The sequence below is a fragment of the Erythrolamprus reginae genome, chromosome 9, assembly GCF_031021105.1.
Source record: "Erythrolamprus reginae isolate rEryReg1 chromosome 9, rEryReg1.hap1, whole genome shotgun sequence".
In the NCBI taxonomy this organism is placed as follows: Eukaryota; Metazoa; Chordata; class Lepidosauria; order Squamata; family Dipsadidae; genus Erythrolamprus; species Erythrolamprus reginae.
The window spans coordinates 21,454,966-21,472,743 of NC_091958.1; the positions used below are offsets into that span (position 1 = coordinate 21,454,966).

The window sequence follows — 17,778 nt, forward strand, 5'->3', positions numbered from 1 at the left end:
GCATATATACATAAAATTAAATAGTATATTTTGGATGATCAGTAATAGTAAATAGATAGGGAAATTGCATCTCTCTGAGGCGAGGAGAAGCCAGGCACCCTAACCCTAACCCAAACCCCTGACGTGAGTGACGTCAAGTTGGCCACCTTTAAGCCACCCCTCGGTCACATGATCATCAAACAACTCTCACCTAGTCACATGGCTGGTGAGCCACACCCACAAAATAAGCGACGCCCACAGTGTGGCAGTAAAAATTTTTGCAGCCCTTCACTGGCTGTCTTCCACTACTTAAGGTGCTGTCAGAGAGAAGAAGGGATCAATTTATTATCTAAAGCACTTGAGGGAAGAACAGGAAGCAATGGATGGAAGCTTGCTAAAGAGCAATTAAGGAGTTAAGGAGAAATATCCTGTCGGTGAGAACAATTCATCAGAAGAACGGCTTGTCTCCTATAGTTGTAGGTGCTCCATCACTCAAGGTTTTCAACAGACTGGAGGCCCATTTGTCAGGATGATATGAGGCAGGGTGAAATCCAGAAGGTTCTGACAGGAGAACCGGTAGCGGAAATTTTGAGTAGTTCAGAGAACCGGCAAATACCATCTCTGGGGATTTTGCAATATCTTTCCCCCAGGAGTGGGGAGGAAATGGGGATTTTGCAGTATCCTTCCTCAGCCATGCCACCAAGCCACACCCACCAAGCCATGCCACACCCACTAAGTCACGCCCACAGAACCAGTAGTTTAAAAAAATTGGATTTCACCACTGATATAAGGTCTGAAGACCTGAATAGGAGGTCAGGCTTTTTAAATTCATATTATTGTACTGTTCTTATTTATTTTTTATTGTTTCTTTGCCTTGCTATTCTTATGTTTACATTTTACAATTATTATTTCCCTTTCACTGTAAAATAAATTTAACAAATACTGGTAATAATAGAAGACCTCCAAGATTCCTTTTAGCCCTATGGTTCTATGATTCTATAATCTTCAGTAGAATTGGAAGGAAGAGCGCATTCATTTCTCATGTTAATTCACACCTGATTATTTGCATTTTCTGAATTCACAAGTGAAATCAAATTGCAAATTCACATAGAGTACCTATGCATTTTGTCAAACAAGTCTTTTTTCAAAACAATACGCATCTTTGGAGCCAAGATATGTAAAGTTATAACATAGAAAACTCAATGCGTACTTCTAAATAGTAGATCTCTACCTTTCTTTATTCCTTGTGTCCAATCAATTCCTTGGTGCAAAGATTTAGTCAAAGTTACTAACAAAATTCCAAAAGTATTTTATATGCTTACACATTTAGTTATTATATTTATGGGTTAGCCTCCATTTTAAGTACCTAAACATTGTAATGATATGGTTGACAATATTTTTACTGCTATAATTGTAAAATGAAAACAAATAATGTTGTCAGCAAGAAAGATGTGATCAGAATTCATATTTACTAAGAAATCCATGGTTGCATTCCCTTGATTAGCATTTCAGTCAAAAGAAAAATCAAATTTTGCTTTATGTTGGAGTTACACAGTGCAAGGAAAGATTGGCTCATTTCAGTAAAAAAAATTGACTATACAACTCTGTCCTAACTTAACATGTTCCTTGAGAAATATGATGATATAAAAATAATGTTGAAAATATAAAAATAAAAAAGGTGGGTGGACTTTTTTCAAAGCAGAGGATGAGGAGAAGCCATCCAAACACTGGAAAAAGATTGCAAGGAAGAAAGGAAGGAAGGAAGGAAGGAAGGAAGGAAGGAAGGAAGGAAGGAAGGAAGATAGCAATAGCCCTTAGACTTATATACCACTTCACAGGTTTTTCCAGCCCTTCCAAGGTTTACAGAGTCAGCCTCTTTCCCCCAACAATCTGGATCTTCATTTTACTCATCTTGGAATAATGGAAGGATGGAGTCAACCTTGTGCCTGGTGAGATGTGAACTGCCAGACTACAGTCAGCCAGCAATCAGCAGAAATAGCCTGCAGTACTGCACTCTAACCACTGCGCCACCCCGGCTCATAAGAGCAGTTATAAAGGATTTTCATAAGAAGCAGATGCTGTCCTGGATGTTGGGATCACATGTCTAATTCCATGGATGCCAACCATATCGGAAAGTCCTCTCCCCTCAAAACTGGATGAATGTGATTCATTCTGAATGGGAGACAACCATTTTTTTTTTCATCCTGCAGGAGAATTTTGGTATTCTCCTAATCAGTTGTCACAGCTAGGTGGAAGCATCTAACAAACCTTGCCTCATCTGAAAAACTTAAACAACTGTTCAGACTGGTTAATGTTTGAAGGTTCAAACAGAAAAAAAAAACCCAAGCAAAACAGAAAAGACAGCAAAAAAGCATTTTTGTATTGTTGTCAAAGAGCTATATTTACATATTCATTTTACGCTTCCTTAGCACAAATTTATCAAAACATTGTTAAGCCATTTGAATAGATTTTTTAAAATCTATTTTCTAACCAGTATAAAAACATGACATATTTTGAACAATCGGGGGGATGGAGGAACCCCACTAGGTGAAGAACGTGGAGACTCAGTTTCAGCTAAGAAAACTCATTGGATGATTTTAAGTCAATCATTTAGCCAATCACTGTACCACCCACTGAATACTTTTGAACTCATCCCCAAAGGCTAATTTCAAAGCTGTTTTGTTGTTGTTGTTGTTTCTTCTTCTCCTTCTCCTTCTTCTTTTTTCCCTCCTCTCCCTTTCTCTTCCACCTCCTCCTGCTGCTCATCTGCCTCCTCTTCCTCTTCCTCCTCCTCTTCCTCTTCTTCCTTCTCTTCTCTCTTCCTCCTCCTCCTCTTCTTCCTCCTTCTCTTCTCTCTTCCTCTCCTCCTCTTCCTCTTGTTCCTCCTCTTTCTTCTTCCTCCTCTTCTCTATCCTCCCTCCTCTTCTTCCTCCTCTTCCTCTTCCTCCTCCTCCTCTTTCTTCCTCCTCCTCTTCCTGATCCTCCTCCTCCTCTTCCTCTTCTTCCTCCTCTTCCCTCTTCCTCCTCCTCTTCCTCTTCTCTTCCTCCTCCTCTTCTTGCTCATCCTACTCTTCCTCCTCCTCTTCCTCTTCTTCCTCCTCCATTTCCTCTTCTTCTCCTCCTCTTCCTCCTCCTCCTCCATAAGAGTGAGCACACACAAAGGAAAATTCTCCTGCCTTGAATATAAAATGAATTAATAAGCGCTCCCTCCCTGCTCCTTTTCTAATTATCCAGTCCCAATTTAAGTAACTAAAAATTCAGAGATATCCAGAATTAAGAGAAGGAATAAATATACTGCTGAAGTTAACAGCCTTCTATAATCAGAACTGTTTAGAGCAGCTTTGTTTAGTACTAAATAAATTCATTAAAGTGCAGTTACTACTATAATAAATGTAGAACTCACTAATTACAACACTACATTTTAAATGCAACTCAAGGGTCTCAAGCGGCCTTTAAAATGGTATAAAACCCCAGCCAATTCAAATTTAATTAAAACTATCCATGTAATTTAGTTTAAGTTTACCACCAAAGCAGAGGGACAAAGGCCCACAGTAACACTCCACTAACTCTGGTTCAAATCGTTTATTATGATGGCAGCGTTAAAACATTTTGTTCATGGCAAACGGATTGTGTTACATGTCAACCTAAAGAAGTGCCTGTTGGAGCAGACAAAAACTCCGCTTAAAGTCGTGTCCTTTTCTCCCACAGGGCCAGCTAGATGTGCAGCTTTCCAGGAGAACCTGCAGGCATTGACGGTTCTGCTGATGCTCTGAAGCAGAACGAAGATACTGTATAATTCCTGAAGTCCCAAACTGTGATGGAACGTGGTCTGGATTCCCAGGGGGGAGGGGCTCTATTCCAGGGGATCAAGAGACATCAAAGCTTGTGTGGGAGAAAGAGAACGAGGACAGCTCATCCCTAATTGTTCCTGTTGTATGTGTTTTTACGGTGCAAGTAATCTGCCTTAGCTTGGCAAGATTTCTGCTTATAGGTAAGAACCCAAACTTTGAATTGAGTTTTGAATTGGCAGCCAATTTGGTCTGGTGGTTCCGCATGCGCAGAAGCAAAAATTTGCTGAAATCTCTCTTGCTTGCACATCCCCTCACAAGATTTTGCTTCCTGTGCGGGCAGCTCAATTTTTGCTACCAGTGTGGCGTCCTTTACCATTCCAGTAGCAACCCACTAGTAGTTTGTAGATATAAGGAGGTCTCAGGCCTGTCAGTCATCGGAGAGCCTGTCACAAAGGGAGTGTGAAGCTCCGCCCACCTACCATTTTGGTATTATTATTATTATTATTATTATTATTATTATTATTATTATTATTATTATTATTACGGTACCTCCAGAACCGCCTGCTACCGCACAAATCCCAGCGACTGATAAGGTCCCACAGAGTTGGCCTTCTCCGGGTCCCGTCGACTAAACAATGTCATCTGGCGGGACCCAGGGGAAGAGCCTTCTCTGTGGCGGCCCCAGCCCTATGGAACCAACTCCCCCCGGAGATTAGAACTGCCCTCACCCTCCCTGTCTTTCGTAAACTACTCAAGACTCATTTATACCGCCAGGCATGGGGGAGTTGAGATAGCTCTTCCCCCTAGGCCATTACAAGTTATGCATGGTATGTTTGTTTGTATGTTTGGTTTTATAATAGGGGTTTTTAGTTGTTTTTTATTATTGGATTGTACATGTTGTGTTTATTATTGTTGTTAGCCGCCCCGAGTCTGCGGAGAGGGGCGGCATACAAATCCAATAAATTATTATTATTATTATTATTATTATTATTATTATTATTATTAATTAGATTTGTATGCCGCCCCTCTCCATAGACTCGGGGCGGCTTACAGCAATGATAAAAACAATGTATAACAAATCTAATATTTAAAATCTCTAAAAAAACCTCTTATTTAAAAAGTAAGACATACACACAAACCTACCATGCATAAACTATATAGGCCTGGGGGAGATGTCTCAATTCCCCCATGCCTGATGGCAGAGGTGGGTTTTGAGGAGTTTACGGAAGGCAAGGAGGGTGGGGGCAATTCTAATCTCCAGGAGGAGTTGGTTCCAGAGGGTCGGGGCCACCACAGAGAAGGCTCTTCCCCTGGGTCCCGCCAGATGACATTGTTTAGTTGACGAGATCCGGAGAAGGCCCACTCTGTGGGACCTAACTGGTCGCTGAGCGCATCCTCTGCGCATGTGCAAAGTGTTCCGTGCATGCGCAGAGGGTAAAAGAACGCAAATGGCAGCAGATGGGTGGAGCCTCATGTTTCCTTTGCGACCGGTTCTCCGACGACTGACAGGCACGAGTGAACCAGGAGTATTTCACCCCTGTCTCCAAGCAACCAACAATCATATATTAGCTTCTTCACTTGAGTCATTTTAGTGCCTGCACAAGAAAAAAAAAACCCAGAATACAGTGGTACCTTTACTTACGGACTTAATTCATTCTGTGACCAGGTTCTTAAGTAGAAAAGTTTGTAAGAAGAAGCAATTTTTCCCATAGGAATCAATGTAAAAGCAAATAATGTGCGCAATTGGTGAAACCACAAGGAGGGTGGAGGCCCTGGTTCCTCCCAGGAGATTCCTAGAGAGTCCCCAGGGAGGCTTCTCCCCACCTTTTCCAGCTCTGTTTCCTCCCAGGAGATTCCTTGAGAGGACCCACAGAGGCTTCTCCCCACCTTTTCCGATTCTGTTTCCTCCCAGGAGATTCCTAGAGAGCCCCCACGGAGGCTTTTCCCCGCCTTTTCCAGTTACAGTTTCGGAGGCTTGGGTCTGTAAGTGGAAAATGGTTCTTGAGAAGAGGCAAAAAAATCTTGAACACCCGGCTCTTATCTAGAAACGTTCGTAAGTAGGTAGAGGTACCACTGTACCATCAAGTAAAACTTGTAGCAAAGCTATTTTTTGCACGTGCGAATGGATATATACACATGCAAAATTATAGCCACAAATAGAAGCAGTCTCCATAGTTTAGTCACCCAAATGGGATAACAGTTTTGATGTCAAATTGTCTTCAATGTTTATGTTGCTATTTTTCCTCTCACAACAGCTGCTGGTAGGAAGACGACTGTGGAAAGAGAAATAAAGCCGTGTTTTGCTTTTGCGCTCATGTAGATGAGGTGAGAGAACAGATGATTCCTAAATGAAGGGCTTAAAATTATAAGAAGAGAGGCTGTTGGCAATAATCAAAATAATTCATCTTGGCACAATAACGGTAGCAAGTGCAGCTGGTTGGAAACGTCATAAAACAAAAATGAGCAGAATCAGAAGCATTTGGAAGAAAATTAAAATAAAACTAGCACTTCCCTGATGTTACCTTGAGAAAAAAGCCAAACAAGGAACTGAGCCTCATAGTCCAATCGTCAAGTTTTATACAGGATTGGGATTTGTGGACTAATTCAATGGAGGACGAGTTTTGAAAGGAGAGGATAAGAGAACTTGGAGAAATGGGAAGTCCTCTCGGAGTTGGGTTGTAGATGTTTCATTATTCAAACTATGTAACATCTTTAGCACTTCTGATTCTGTTCATCTAGTCAACTAGTCAGAGACCAAGGATCTTTTGTTTCCATCCTGAATTATGTGCCAGGGTTGCAAATAGCATCCGAAATTAAATCAGAGTCCAAGGCGTTATGTTTGCAAGTTGTTAGAATAAAGGTGATCGCTGATTGGAGCAGGGCGACCAATAAGAAGCCTGCTAGTGCAACCAATGGGAAGCCTGGGTGCGACCAATAAGGAGCCTCCGGGCTCAACCAAAAGGAAGCTCCAGCGCGAAGTCTTGAAACATTGTCACCAATCCCTGAGCTAGTAACAATGTATATAAAGTGCGGTTTTTGCCGCTTGTTTCTTAAGTCGCTACCGGCCTGCGAGCTGGTCACTTTAGATGTTCCTACTTATTAAATAAAGAGCTGTTATCCTCTTCATCGGCCTCCAGCCTCTGATTTAACACAAGGCATAGCGTTCCTCAAAGTTCCAATTTATTAACAGAGCCATGTTGGCATATCTGTGAGAAACCAGAATCTAAGGCTACCAGGGTTTCTCCACCCAGCTTCTACTTCCCTCATGCAGCAACCCCTCCGAAAATTCCCATAGCAAGAATACAGTCTAATGCAGGGCTCTCCAACCTTGGCATCTTTAAGACTCGTGGACTTTGACTCCCAGAATTCCTCAGCCAGCCATGAATGATAGATTTGGAAGAGTCCAGAGGGCCATCTAAGTCATGGATCTCCAACCTAGGCAACTTTAAGACTTGTGGACTTCAATTCCCAGAATCCCTTAGCCAGCAAAGATCTAATGCATAATATGTGGCAGGCCGATGTCTCCATATGAAACAGTGGCTTGAGCTTGACACTATAAATATTCTCCTTTGTTGGAAATTGGGAGAAAATTCTTGAGCATAGGAACATGACAATTCTAAGTTTTAGAAGACTCCTGGGCAAGATATTAAAATCCGACTAAAATGGGTCCTCCAATTTTCAGCAGGGATCAATCAACTCCAGTTTGTTCAATAGATTACAGATAAGTAATCCATCTATTGCATTTTAGGACAATTCTATCTATATCTGTATCTGCATCTGCATCTGCATCTGTTGTGGTTGGCTCTGGCCCAGCTCCTGCCCCAAGGAATGTGGATGTGGATGTGGGGGAGACATCCACATGCCGCAGGCCTGTTTGCTCCCAGTAGAATCTGCCGACGAAGCCTCCTCTGACCAAGGAAACGTGAGTGACAGGGAACAGGGGAGTTTGGCAGACAGCCCAGGAGGAGATCAGTCATCTACTACGGCTTGACTTCCTGGCTCCAATCCTCCCTCGCAGGGAGGCGGAACCAATGAAGATGTTCCGCCCCAGGCGCCTGATGGACCCAGAGGGCTTTCAGACGGCGCTTGGGGTTATTCCAGAGGCACTCGTCCACAGTTCGGCGGAGTCTCTCGCGGAGGCCTGGAACACGGCTGCAGCGGGGGCTCTTGACCGGATTGCGCCTTTGCGACCTCTCCGAGGCGTTAGACCCCGTAGAGCCCCATGGTTCAACGAGGAGCTCCGGGAGTTGAAACGCCAAAAGAGACGTCTAGAGAAGCGATGGAGGAAGAGTAGGTCTGAATCCGATCGAACACTTGTAAGAGCTTTTATTAAGACTTACAAAGTGGCGCTCAAGGCGGCAAGATGCGCGTACCATGCCGCCTTGATTGCATCAGCGGAATCCCGCCCGGCCGCTCTGTTTAGGGTGACCCGCTCCCTTCTCAACCAAGGGGGAGTTGGGGAGCCCTTACAGAGTAGTGCCGAGGATTTTAACACGTTTTTCGCTGATAAAGTCGCTCGGATCCGGGCCGATCTCGACTCCAATTGTATAACAGAGTCGACTGACAATGAGTCAGTCGAGGTGACTGGGGCACGTACTTGTCCACCTGTCTGGGAAGAGTTTGATCTGGTGACACCTGATGAAGTGGACAAGGCCATCGGAGCTGTGAGTTCCGCCACCTGTTTACTGGATCCGTGTCCCTCCTGGTTGGTTTCGGCCAGCAGGGAGGTGACACGGAGCTGGGCCCAGGAGATTACCAACGCTTCCTTGGGGAGGGGAGTTTTTCCATCACTCTATAAAGAAGCGCTTGTGCGCCCCCTCCTCAAGAAGCCCTCCCTGGACCCAGCCGTACTTAACAACTATCGTCCAGTCTCCAACCTTCCCTTTATGGGGAAGGTTGTCGAGAAGGTGGTGGCACTCCAGCTCCAGCGGTCCTTGGAAGAAGCCGATTATCTAGGTCCCCAGCAGTCAGGTTTCAGGGCCGGTTACAGCACGGAAACCGCTTTGGTCGCGTTGATGGATGATCTCTGGCGGGCCCGGGACAGGGGTTTATCCTCTGTCCTGGTGCTCCTTGACCTCTCAGCGGCTTTCGATACCATCGACCATGGTATCCTTCTGCACCGGCTGGAGGGGTTGGGAGTGGGAGGCACTGTCCTTCAGTGGTTCTCCTCCTACCTCTCTGGCCGGTCGCAGTCGGTGTTAGTGGGGGGCCAGAGGTCGACTCCTAGGTTTCTCCCTTGTGGGGTGCCTCAGGGGTCGGTCCTCTCCCCCCTGCTATTCAACATCTACATGAAACCGCTGGGCGAGATCATCCAAGGACATGGGGTGAGGTATCATCAATATGCGGATGATACCCAGCTTTACATCTCCACCCCATGCCCAGTCAACGAAGTGGTGGAAGTGATGTGCCGGTGCCTGGAGGCTGTTGGGGCCTGGATGGGTGTCAACAGACTCAAGCTCAACCCGGATAAGACGGAGTGGCTGTGGGTTCTGCCTCCCAAGGACAATTCCATCTGTCCGTCCATCACCCTGGGGGGGGAATTATTGACCCCCTCAGAGAGGGTCCGCAACTTGGGCGTCCTCCTCGATCCACAGCTCACATTAGAACAACATCTTTCAGCTGTGGCGAGGGGGGCGTTTGCCCAGGTTCGCCTGGTGCACCAGTTGCAGCCCTATCTGGACCGGGACTCATTGCTCACAGTCACTCATGCCCTCATCACCTCGAGGTTCGACTACTGTAATGCTCTCTACATGGGGCTACCTTTGAAAAGTGTTCGGAAACTTCAGATCGTGCAAAATGCAGCTGCGAGAGCAGTCATGGGCCTACCTAGGTATGCCCATGTTTCACCATCACTCCGCAGTCTGCATTGGTTGCCGATCAATTTCCGGTCACAATTCAAAGTGTTGGTTATGACCTTTAAAGCCCTTCATGGCATCGGACCAGAATATCTCCGAGACCGCCTCCTGCCGCACGAATCCCAGCGACCGATTAGGTCCCACAGAGTGGGCCTTCTCCGGGTCCCGTCAACTAAACAATGTCGGTTGGCGGGCCCCAGGGGAAGAGCCTTCTCTGTGGCGGCACCGACTCTCTGGAACCAACTCCCCCCGGAGATTAGAACTGCCCCTACTCTTCCTGCCTTCCGTAAACTCCTTAAAACCCACCTTTGCCGTCAGGCATGGGGGAACTGAAACATCTCCCCCTGGGCACGTTTAATTTATGCATGGTATGTCTGTGTGTGTGACTGTTAGCATATGGGGTTTTTTAAATATTTAAATATTTTAAATTTGTCTGATTGCTTATGATTTGTTTTTTACATGTTGTGAGCCGCCCCGAGTCTTCGGAGAGGGGCGGCATACAAATCTAAGTAATAAATAAATAATAAATAAATAAATCTGTATCATCCCTGGATTCTGAACAAGAATTAATGACACATCCTCGCATGCGTAGAGTGATGCATAGGAGACAACAACTGAAGGATTATTACAAGAGAAAATGAGGCCACCTGTGGTTGGGTGGGGCTGCTGTAATTAGTGCTACAGATAAAAGTGCAGCCTGGTGTTTTAGCTTCATGGCAGTTTATCTGATTCATTGTTTCATCAAGATCGTGGTTTTTGCTGTTCAGGATTGTGTGTGTGGACTCTCTGGACTTTAGAATTGGACTCAATTTCTCAGTTATTGGGTGAGCAATTGGACTGCATTTAACCTGTGCCTTGTGTGTACCAGGAAATCCCTTTGACATTTAAAAAGGGAGCTGTTTCTGTTTTTCCATTTATAAAAACTTTTGGGTTTTCCTTTTATCGTGTGGTGTGTGTCTTCCTGGACTAATTACCCTGTAATTACAGCCAGCTGAGACACACTGGCAGAACATTCTATATCTATATCTATATCTATATCTATATCTATATCTATATCTATATCTATATCTATATCTATATCTATATCTATACCTATACCTATACCTATATCTATATCTATTCAATGTATTGAATGTGACAGTATGGATGTGATTATTCATTTTGAAATGACTAGTTATTAAGACACATTTTAAAAAGTAATTATTCTATTAATTGGCTTAGGAATGTTTTATATTGTATCTTTTATCGGAATGTTGTGAGCTGCCCCAAGTCCACGGAGAGGGGTGGCATATTTATTTTATTTTTATTTATTTATTTTGTCCAATACACAATGAGGGTTTTAGTGGGTATATATCTATATACACATAGTAAAATACATGATGAAGGTTATAGAGGAGATGTTCATAGTAAAATATATTTAAGAAATAATGGAAAAGAAGGTATAGTAATAGAATATTACTATATGACTAACTTATTTATTTATTATTTATTTATTTATTTATTTATTATTATTAATTTATTTGACTCATATTACTAATATGAGTCAAATAGATAAATAAATAAATAAATAAATAAATAAATAAATAAATAAATAAATAAATATATCCTATATCTATATCTATTCTATATCTATATCTATTGTGGAGAATTTTTTTTTCTTAAAAAAAAAAGATTTCTAAAAGGTACCAGATAAAGGAAACTGCGAGAAATAGAAAGATCAGAATGAAATTATGGAGAAATCTCCCCACAGAGTTATACCAAAGTCATGTCCACACATGTCAGCGTAAAGAAGCGAGTTTCCACTTAACCCTTCCAATGGTTAAAGAGTTAAATCTGGTAACGTGAGCCAGAGAAGCATGGGAAGCTGTTGCTGGGTAATACCTACACCAAATCTTCTAGGAGCTCCATCATTTAGGCCTCGGGAAGAGCAACTGCTGCGTGTGCATTATGGATCATCAAGTTATTGACAATCGCACCCAGGAATCCATTTGAAATTCCACAAGGAAACTCATGAATCATGCTCAGAGGAGAGTTTGGGAAGACAGACACCCTGATTTACATTTCCGTTACTTAGGCTCCTACAAGCAATGAATGTTTTTTCGGCTTTTATTTACACCCAGCACTAATAAAAGCATCTCACCGGCTCTGAAGATAGCAGGAGTGTATTTTTTTTTCCATCCTTCCTTCTTTCTCCCACCAAAAAAAGCAACAGAGCAGTAGGGTACCCAGTTCTTCTCAGATGTCAAAACTAGTATGTTATTTATTAACTTGCTTTTCCTGCGCAGCACTCTTGGAGTGGCAGATCCATCAAAGGAATGTTATTCTGACATTGTGTCCAGAGATTTCTGCGTAGATTTAGCACCGTCTGTCCCTTGCAGCCTCTGGGCTGCCGAGAGATTGAACTGAATAATGCATTTGGTTAGCAAGCTGTCAGAGAGGCAGAGAAGGTAACTAAAGCATTTAGAGGTTCACTAAGTTACAATGCCACATGAAGGAGAAATTCAACTGGTGAGGCTAGGCTGGGCCGCTTAAATGCATTGCTCCATTCAATGCAATCGTGAAAAAAATTATTTATTTATTTTGCAGAGGGACAAAACTTCTGAGGACCTGCAACAGATGTCAGCAGCACATAACTATTTTTAATGCACTGACAAGTAGTTTTATAAAATAAAGATCTTGCTCGGGGTGGAATTGTGGGGTCCCTGGTGCCCTGTGAGCTTGCTTGTTTTAGAAACATAGAAGATTGACGACAGAAAAAGACCTCCTAGTCCATCTAGTTTGCCTTTATACTATTTCCTGTATTTTGCGTAGGGTATTCTGTTGCAAGTGGAGTGCCAGAGAGAGAAATATCTGCCTCTACTTAGGATCGAACTCACAGCCTCCTGAGTGTGAGGCAAGAGCCCCACCTCTAGACCACACTGTATCAGTTGGACAAATGCCAGAGATGACTCCAGGAGATTCTACCTTTAAAATGTGTGTCCTACTACCAAGCGACAAGTCTTTCCCTACAGTGGAGGCAAATATATAATTTCAAAGCCACTGCATTTGTGGGTGGGTGGGGGCAGAGAGGAGTTGATCCTGGATGAGAAACTGTCGTATTGAAAGTTTCTTTAAACTGGGACCGAAAAGTTAGCAGCGTATGAAATATTTATTCCCTACAAACTGCTCCGTAAGCTTATTGCTCTGATGGAATAAAAAGAAAGGAAGGCTGTGCCATTTCCAAGCAAGCTGAAGTTATTATCAATTTGCTCCAGATATAAAGGAGCGATTTCCAGAGACTTACATCTGCTCTCTATAGAAAAAGAAAATGATAAAATTCCATTAGCATTCAAAAGCAGATGCAATTGCTGGCACTCTGGAGGTACTCACAGCCTGCATTTAATCAAGAACACCAGCGATGGCTCGAATCCTCTTAGCTGGACTGAGTGTCCTGCAAAAGAGAGACTTGAGAAAGACATTGAGAATCAAAGCAAAGAATTGGAACGGACTAATATTTATAAATCCACCCTTGTGAAAGCATAATTATTATTTTTTAAAGCCTTATTGCTAATTAACTCTGCAAGCTCTATTTCATCCTGGTCAACTGCAATTCTGAACACAAGGTACATTTGAAAGCATGTTGGTTTTCTTGCACCAACGGGAACATGGAATCAAGTCACTCTCAAGCGGAAACGTCTTTATCTCCATGTAACATAATGGTAGCACCATCTAGAGGAGGACAGCAATTCAGCAACTCTTTTTATTTATTTTATTTATTTATTCTTTGTCCAATATACAATACATATGAAAGAGAATAGACATTAAGTAATATATAAAAAGATAGAAAGTAAGAAAGAAGAGAAGTAGAAGGGAAGGAGAGAATATATATGATATATGCGATAAGGAAAGACAATTGGACAGGGGACGATAGGCACACCAGTGCACTTATGTACACCCCTTACTGGCCTCTTAGAAACCTGGAGAGGTCAATCATGGAGAGTCTAAGGGAGAAATGTTGGGGGTTGACACTATTGAGTCCAGTAATGAGTTCCACGCTTCGACAACTCGATTGTTAAAGTCATATTTTTTACAGTCAAGTTTGGAGCGGTTAATATTAAGTTTGAATCTGTTGCATGCTCTTGTGTTGTTGCGGTTGAAGCTGAAGTAGTCGTTGACTGGAAGGACGTTGCAGCGTATGATCTTGTGGGCAATACTTAAATCGTGTTTTAGGCGCCGCAATTCTAAGCTTTCAAGACCCAGGATAGTTAGTCTATTTTTGTAAGGTATTCTGTTTCGAGTAGAGGAGTGAAGGGCTCTTCTGGTGAAATATCTTTGGATGTTTTCGAGAGTGTTGATGTCTGAGATGTGGTGTGGGTTCCAGACAGATGAGCTGTATTCGAGAATGGGTCTGGCATAGGTTTTGTAGGCTCTAGTCAGTAGTGTGAGATTGCCAGAGCAGAAGCTACGTAGGATCAGGTTAACTCAAAGCAATCTCCTTTAACGGGGGCTTTTAATAAGGAAATGAGGCTTAAAATGTTGTTTCCATCTTTTTATTTACTTTATTTTGTTTGTTTGTTTGTCAAACATGTACAAGACAGCAGGTATAGGTATAAACATAAACATAAGCAAAGTAAGTACAGATAAATGAGGACAATAGAGCAGTAAGACAGGGACGGTAGGCACAATGGTGCGTTTATGCACGCCCCTTACAGAACTCTTAGGAATCGGGTGAGGTCAACAGCGGACAGTCTAAGGTTAAAGTTTTTGGGATTTGGGGAAGAAACCACAGAATCGGGCAGTGAATTCCAGGCATTGATGACTCTTGTTGCTGAAGTCATATTTTCTGCAGTCGAGTTTGTAGTGATTTTACATTAAGCTTGTATCTATTGTGTGTTCATGTATTGTTGTGGTTGAAGCTGAAGTATTCATTGACAGGTAGGACATGTGGCAGATGATTTTATGAACTATATTTAGATTGGTTTGAAGGCGACATAGTTCTAAGCCCAAGTCTGGTGGCATAAGGTATTCTGTTGCAAATCGGGGAGTGGAGGACTCTTTTTGTGAGATATTTTTGGACTCTCTTAATTGTATTAATGTCCAATATGCAGTGAGCTGTATTTGAGAATTGGTCTAGCAAATGTTTTGCATGCTCTGGTTAGCAGTGTAATATTGCCAGAGAAAAAGCTACATAAGATTAGATTAACAACCCTCAGTGCCTTGAGTGTTGTTACAGTGGGTTGTTTGTTTGTTTGTTTGATGTGATCTTCTGGAGCCAATTGGAAATGAGCAACATAATGACACAGCAAATGGATAAATATTATTATTAATGACAACACCATAGTATTCTTGCAAAAGAAACTACCAGGTTAGAAAAATCTTGTCATTTGTTGGAGGGTGAAAAGCCTCAATTTTGGACAAAATGTGTGAAGGTAAATGTTCCATTCGCACATATATGCTAGTGGTTCCCCACTCTAGGGGGCAGTGCCCATCTCCGTTTCTAAGCCGAAAACCCAGCGCGGTCTGAATATTTTTCTGTGGTCATGTGGCCAAATACATGTTCATTGAGTTGTTGACATTACTTAACCTTCTTCTCCTTTTGCCTTCAAAATAACCCTTCCCAAGATCAGGTATTTTCCAAGAAATCGTCTCTGCTCTTTAAAAAGGTAAAAGTTCTCCTTATTTGTTTGTTTATTTATTTATTTATTGGACTTTTATGCCACCCCCCTACAAGGACTCGTGGAGCCTTACAACATATAACGGAACAATGTATAACGTCCTAAATCCAATTAATTTAAATTTATAATTTAAAAAAAACACCAAACCATAAAAAGACAGTCATTCCCATTCAATCACCTTACCCTCAACACAATCGTCAGTCAGGGGGCTAGAGTCTAGTGGCCCCAAGCCTGGCACATATGTGCTAGTTGTTCCTTACTCTAGGGGGCGGTGCTCATCTTCGTTTTAAAGCTGAAGAGCCAGTGCTGTCCAAAGATATCTCCATGGTCATGTGGATGGTATAACTCAATGCCAAAGGCGCATGAAGGTGGTTCCTATTTTTCTTTTTGCATTTTTTAATGTGCTTTCGAACTGCTAGGTTGGCAGAAGCTGGGACAAGTAACAGGAGCCCATGATGTGGCAGTAGGGATTCAAACCGTTCAACTGCCGACTTTCTGATTGACAAGCTCAGCATCTTAGCCATTGAGCTGCTGCGTCCCTTTTTTACACTAGCCAAACCCAATTCCTGCCATCGTTCTTCATATGTTTTGGTATTTTTTCTAAATTTTGTAAAGCTTGAAAATACAACAAAAAGAAACTTTAGTAATAAAGTCTATGGAAAGTGGCGGCATACAAATCTAATAAGTAAGTAAGTAAGTAAGTAAGTAAGTAAGTAAGTAAGTAAGTAAGTAAGTAAGTCAATGAGGAAATTGAGCTATTTTGCTTTACTTTCATTACTCAGGTCTGATCATCTTCCCAGCAATGGGATCTGGTAGAGTTTGGATGTTAACAGGTCGACATTAAGCTCAGGACATTTGAAGGAAAGAGACATTGACTGGAGTTGTCAATGTCAGCAAGGGAGATTCTCTCCTAGAAATTGACAAAGTTGGATGTAGCAATGGACGACTTGACACCTCCCAATAATCAATGGAAAAGTCCAACACAAAATACTTTCACAGTAAAAATAAAGCCAAGATAGCTAATGTGAAAACAAATCTTTATGTAACTAGATTAATTAATAAAAAAGGGTACGGAAGGCGGTTTAAAAATAATAATAATAATAATAATAATAATAATAATAATAATAATAATAATAATGAAGACATTGATAACCAAAAAGAACAAGTGAATGCCGATGACTTCTATTCACCAGAAAATAATTTGATATGCAACAAGACTGTAACTCTCCTTCTCTCAAGAGGAAATTGATGATATTTTTATGTTATTTGTAATTGTCCAGGTGTTTTTTGTTTGTTTAGAAGTGTATGTATGCTTTTTTATTTTCTTTTTTGTGTATTGCAAATATTGCAAATATGTCAATGTATACATTTTCTTGATTATGCTTTTTAAAACAAATTAATAAAAATTACTTAAATAAAAAAGTAAGTGCAAACACTTATGAGTATGTGAGGTCCTGAGGTTGGAAGTTTTCTTGCAGAGGTTTCACTACTGCTAGCACTGATCATATTACCTGATTTGGTAATGAAATGTCTTCAAAAAAACTGCCAATCTCAGACCCAAAATTCAACCATGAGCTACAAATGGTCTCTCCTCTCAGTATTTAGGATAGGGTCTCTAAAGTTTATGCCAGTGAGTATTATAAATTGGTTGAAGAACAAAGAAGTCAGAAGTTAAATATTAATCTATATTTAAGGTGGGTGGCTTTTAAAAAAATAATAATAATAATAGTGGAGATTTTGCCATTAAGATCAAATTTTATAGTTATATATAATGAAAACAATTCAACATATTCTGCTTGGTATCTCTTACTAATGTTTCACTGAGCATACTTTTTTTTTACTGTTCTGAGCTACCCAGGTGAGAGCCAAACATAGAAGTTTAACAATGTATTCCAATAGCCTGAGTCATTATTTCTTAAACATTTTTTTTCAGGATCTCTTCCCGCTTTGAAAATTTATGGAGGAACCCAAGAGTTTTAATTTATAGGTAGGGGTTACATACATTGATGTTTACCACCTTAAAAAAACAAAATTGACACATTCAGGGAAAATGTAATAACTTGTGTAAAAATTAAAATATCAAAGCTACTATATATTAAATTAAACATCTGTTTAATTGTTAAATTAAATTTAGTTTTTAAAATAAAATAAAAATAAGAATGATATTGTTTTTAATGGTTACAAATATCTTCAAATCTGGGAAATGATTTTCATTTCAGATCCTGACAGTGACTTGGTACAGGGACTATATTTTCTTGGAAAAAAATAAAGAAGACACCTGATAAAGGAACAAACCTTTTAAAAAGTTCATAGGGATAAAATCGCCCGCAAAATCATTTGCATAAAATGACAAGAAGAATCTTATTTTATTTTTTATATAAACCAAACTAAAGTTCATTGTTCTATGCCAGCGGTCTTCAAACTTGGCCACTTTAAGACTTGTGGACCTCAACTCCCAGAATTCTCCAGCCAATTTCCTATCCAGCTTCAATCCAGAAA

The 17,778-nt window shown here is 41.3% G+C and overlaps 1 long non-coding RNA gene across 2 annotated transcripts in view; it reads right to left on the reverse strand.

Annotated features, from left to right (window-relative positions):
- LOC139172528 (uncharacterized) overlaps positions 1-17,778 on the reverse strand; it is a 303,355-nt gene that overhangs the window by 95,414 nt on the left and 190,163 nt on the right. The window lies entirely within an intron of this gene.